This window comes from Mytilus trossulus, chromosome 13 (genome assembly GCF_036588685.1).
Source record: "Mytilus trossulus isolate FHL-02 chromosome 13, PNRI_Mtr1.1.1.hap1, whole genome shotgun sequence".
Lineage (NCBI taxonomy): Eukaryota > Metazoa > Mollusca > Bivalvia > Mytilida > Mytilidae > Mytilus > Mytilus trossulus.
This window is the reverse complement of record NC_086385.1, coordinates 42567157-42573156: the sequence shown is the minus strand read 5'-3', so window position 1 is coordinate 42573156 and position 6000 is coordinate 42567157.

Genomic DNA, 6000 nt, shown 5'->3' with positions numbered 1-6000 from the left:
TCGTGTTGCTTAGTCTTTTGTTTTCTATGTTGTGTCTTCTGTACTGTTATTTGTCAGTTTGTGTTTAATTTAGCCTTTTAGTTGTCAGTTTATTTTCAATCTATGAGTTTTACTGTTCCTCTGGTATCTATCGCACCTCTGATGGAATCGAGTCTTAACCTATAGTTACGTCAACTCTGTTTTTGCGAGAGGTATTTCTATTCATATCCAACTGATAAGTTAGGTTTTTTTCAACAGATTTGTATAGGTTGTTCATATGTTGTACTGTCATACCTCTGTCATAGGGTAGAGGAGGGTTGAGATCCCGCTAACATGTTTCACCCTTCCATATTCTGTATACATGTGTCTGTCTAAGTCACGTTTTATAATTCAGTGACTGACCTCTGTTGCTGCGATTTATTTTTGTTAGATAATCTTTAGATTAATGTTTTGAGGAACTATTATACATTTGATAAACAAATGATTCATTTAAAGTTTAAGGGACTAATACACATTATAAAACGCTACTGTATATTTTTTTGCAAGATTGCAATTTAACATTAAATTGTCAGCTTGTATCCCAAGTTATCTTTGAATCATAACGTATAAACATTTCCGATGACATTCCAAAAAAAAGACAGTCAATGACATGTACAGAATTAAAAGATAATAACGATCTATCAGGTTAAATTATATCAAACATCTATATTCATAAACAAGTTATTGTTTATTAAAAAGACCATTGAAAATCATTTAGCATACCAATGGATCATGTGGATATTGTTTGTCCTGCATATGTTACAATCTTCTCTTGAATAGTATATATTAAATTAAGAAGCACTGTAGGAGTCTAGCAACCGGAACCCGGTAGTATATTTATGGTTTGTCATAGCATTTCGGTTAACAGCGTTTATGAGTGAAGGATATGTTATTCAGAAGGGTAAGGTATCAGAATATGTACATTTAGTCTGCGAAAATAAAAAAATAAAACACATAATCTTTTCTTAAGAACTTGTATTCTGAATGCTGTGTACTAATTTATTTCGTGGACACTTGATTTCATACTTTTACTAAAGTTTCAGACAATCGTATACACAGTATGTACTTAGTTAAACATTTAGATTCGTGGTTCATCTGTATCCATGAACGAATTCCACGAAAATTGGAACATAAAAAAAGCAATATGAATCCTCGATACTTCAAATTGATTTTTTATACATATTATTGAGCTTTGATATATAATTTACACACGAATGTCATATACAGCAGAAATCGATGATTTAAAATAAATAGTCACGTACGATAACTTTACATGATGTTAAAGTCAATATATTTTGTGACCACCCTGAGCGACTTATACTGTTGCAGTGTAGTTTTCTTTTAACTATCACTGGTATCATTGCTGGTGGACTTTTAAACTAGTCCATGATCATATCATCATCTCAGTTAGCAACAGTAGGTAACTGTAAGCTATGAATTTAAGGCATGATTGTTTCCAATACAGAAATTCCCATACAAACTAACATGAATGATTAAATAAAAGAATATATGGTATGAATTCAAATGAGACAACTCTCAATCCTAGTTGTCTCATCGGCACTAACATATTAAACACTCATATATTAATAGATATAGGAAGGTGTGGTATGAGTGCCAATGAATGTCAATGAGACAACTCTACATCCAAATAACAATTTATAAAAGTAAACCATTATAGGTCAATATACGGCCTTCATCACGGAGCCTTGGATCACAACGAACAACAAGCTATAAAGGTCCCCAAAATACTAGTGTAAACCATTCAAACGGAAAAACCACCGGTCAAATCTATACAAAAAACGGGAACCGAGAAACACGTACAAATTACATAAACAAACGACAACTACTGTACATCAGATTCCGGACTTAGGACTGGTGCAAACATTTGCAGCGGGATCAAACGTTTTAATGGTAGCAAACCCTTTACCTTTTCCTGATACAATAGTACAACATCACAACACAGAAAAACACGCGATATAATATCAATTGGAAGACTGAAATCAATCAAAAAATGTAAATTAACACACTATGAACGAATAAATTTGATCTGCGATACTTGAAGGCAAATACATAGTTAATAAAATATTAGGTACAAACATTGAAGGTCAAAAAGCAAAAAACAAGTCCAAATTAAGCATATATATAATAAGTTTCTTACTTCGTCACATAACGTTCTTTTATGTTTGTGATTTCTCTTAATTGTACTGATGGTTGCATTGAACCTTATTCTCTACATAATTGTAAAGCATATATTTTTAATGTTTATAATAAAGTAATTATGCATTTACTTTGTTTTGATTGTACGTCTGAAATATTTTTTAAACAAAATAGACTATTAGTGACTTTCAAAATTATCACAAATGATTTAAAATCGCTGCTTTAATTAACCGCGCGTAACGGCTCACCAGAAAGTCCCGATTTGCAGAGGGGAATATGCTATTCAGAGGGGATTATAATGTTTTGTTTAATGTCACATAGGATGGTCTCAGAAACTGATTAAACTATCAAATTAAACATACAGTGGAATAATAGGTTCTGTTCTATTCAGGATCTGCATAATTTTAGTTGCCAAAATTTTTATTTTTTTTCATCACAAATATAAAAATTTTCAATCAGCACGCTATTTTCTATAACTGTTCCCTTTAACGATATTTTTTATCACTCGTTATAGTTCGATTTTATGATTTAGATGCATAGCCTTGAATTACAAAAACAATCCGCATTGGTCCAAAATGTAGAATAAAACTGACAACAAAATGAAATAAACGATATTGAATAATGAAATTTGAGTTAATAAAGGATATTTAAAATTTGATAAATATATGCTTTGTAGGTATTATGTTCATACAATGATGACAATACTAAAGTAGTGCATGTAAATAGGTTTGTTTATGAGATTTTTGTGAATGCAACTCACATATTACTTGTCGGAGTTTTCGTTATTAGTAGATATAGAAAGGTTTTTTTTTAACCAAATTGACTTAACCAATGCATGTTAACTGTACGCTTTCTTAAAACTGAAAGTAGTCAACGCTTTGGTCTTCGTCCAATAGATTCTATTTATAGAACTCGAATTGTGTAGATGTATTATGTATTACCTAATAAAAATATTATTAAAGCATTAACATTTTTGTATTTTAAAATTCTTAGCGTCAAATGCAATAAAGAACAGGTTTTGTCCAAATTTAAAAACTCAATGATTCAATTTCCTATTCAGTAGTTGTCTGAACTAATTTAAAAGGGATTTATGTTTAAATAAGGCAGAATGACTTTTACTTAAGTCATAGGTGAGATACTGATATTTTAAATATTTCTTATTCTTAGGTAATTAAGAAGTCTTTGGTAGAACAAAAACAGCATTAACTTAAATTTAATCTAGAAAAACGCCTAGGCCTTTTGACGTTAAAGTGCGTTTTCCATCGTTTTGGGATTTAAAATAACCCCGTTAACCCCACCCAGTATGACTAATAATTTGATTTCGTAGGGAAAATGCTAAATACGCTTTGTATAACACTTTCTCAGAATGTGACAAGACGGAACAGTTTGAACTTGTAAGCACTAAAAAAAAAGAAAACTACACGATATAAATTTCAGGCGTCCAAAGCGCTTTTTAGCTCACCTGGCCTAAAAGGCCATGTGAGCTTTTCTTATCACTTGGCGTCCGTCGTCGTCGTCGTCGTCGTCTGTCGTTGTTAACAATTTTTCAAACATCTTCTCCTCTGAAACTACTAAATGGATTTGGATGAAACTTAATATGATTGTTCCTTAGAGTATCCTGCACAAAGTGTGTGCTTCGATTTTTGATCCGTCAAAAAACATGGCAGCCGTTACTTAAAATAGAACATAGGGGTCAAATGCAGTTTTTGGCTTATATCTCAAAAAACCAAAGCATTTAGAGCAAATCGGACAAGCGGTTAAAATGTTCATTAGCTCAAGATCTATCAGCCCTGAAATTTTAAGATGAATCAAACAAACCATTGTTGGGTTGCTGCCACTTAATTGGTAATTTTAAGGAAATTTTGCAGTTTTTGGTCATTATCTTGAATATTATTATAGATAAAGATAAACTGTAAACAGCAAAAATGATCAGCAAAGTAAGATCTACAAATAAGTTAATATGATCAAAATTGTCAATTGACCCCTTAAGGGGTTATTGTCCTTTAATGACAATTTTTCACAATTTGTTCATCATATTTGCTAAATTTAAAAAATCTTCTCCTCTGAAACTACTTAATGGATTTGGATGAAACTTATCATGATTGTTCCTTAGATTGTCCTGCACAAAGTGTGTGCTTCGATTTTTGATCCGTCAAAAAACATGGCCGCCGTTACTTAAAATAGAACATAGTGGTCAAATGCAGTTTTTGGCTTATATCTCAAAAACCAAAGCATTTAGAGCAAATCTGACAAGGGATAAAAATGTTATCAGGGTAACATCTATAAGCCCTGAAATTTTCAGATGAATCAAACAAAGCATTGTTGGGTTGCTGCCACTTAATTGGTAATTTCAAGGAAATTTTGCAGTTTTTGGTCATTATCTTGAATATTATTATAGATAAAGATAAACTGTAAACAGCAAAAATGATCAGCAAAGTAAGATCTACAAATAAGTTAATCTGACAAAAATTTTCAATTGACCCCTTAAGGGGTTATTGTCCTTAAATGACAATTTTTCACAATTTGTTCATCATATTTGCTAAATTAAAAAAATCTTCTCCTCTGAAACTACTTAATGGATTTGGATGAAACTTAGCATGATTGTTCCTTAGATTATCCTGCACAAAGTTTGTGCTTCGATTTTTGATCCATCAAAAAACATGGCTGCTGTTACTTAAAATAGAACATAGAGGTCAAATGCAGTTTTTGGTTTATATCTCAAAAATGAAAGCATTTAGAGCAAATCTGAGATGGGATAAAAATGTTCATTAGGTCAATATCTATCAGCCCTGAAATTTTCAGATGAATCATACAAACCATTGTTGGGTTACTGCCACTTAATTGGTAATTTTAAGGAAATTTTTGGTCATTATCTTGAATATTATTATAGAAACAGATAAACTGTTAATAGCAAAAATGTTAAGCAAAGTAAGATCTACTAATAAGTCAATTTGACCAAAATTGTCAATTGACCTATTAAGGAGTTATTGCCCTTTAAAGACTTTTTTCACAATTTGTTCATCATGTTGACTTACTTTAAAAAAATCTTCTCCTTTGAAACTGCTGTATCAATTTCAGCCAAACTTAGGCTAAATGAGTTTCAGAGTATCTTGTATAAATTTTATATTTCATTTCCTTGTATGTCAAGAAACATAGCTCCTATGGCTAAAATAGAACATAGGAGAAAATGATTTTTTTTTTGCTTTAGAAGAAAATAGGACGATTCAAAGAACATTTAATTAAATTGAAAAGCCAAAATAATCATTGATGAGAGATTAAACCAAAAAAATTCAGGTGAGCGATTCAGGCTCTTGAGAGCCTCTTGTCTGGATTTACTTTCACCAGGAACTCGGAAAGTCTAAAATTTAAAAGCCATGGATGTATAAGGACCTAATACGTCGGAGAGCTATAAACCAAAAAGGGGCTTAACAAACAGTCAAATCCATCAAAGGCCAACGTTGCCTGATGGAGTTGAAACATTAGTTTCTGTATAATTTTCAAAATTTATATACGGGCAATTTTAGATAATTTGTTATAAATCATGTCACCGAATTGAATCTAGTCAATACAGACGTGATGATACTACAAAGGTTATCTTTGGTTACAGTAATCTAAAGCCGATTGGCAAATTATGTTTTTTTCTAAGGGTTTAAAGAAATCAAGATAAAAAATATCAAAGGAATATTCAAAACGAAAAGTCACATATGAAATTGCTAAATCAACAACTTATTCAGATCAAACGGATGGAAGACAACCTGTCATTTTCCTACTTTAGAAAATGATAGACCAAACATAGCCCTATGGCCAGCAAACCCTCCGACTTGA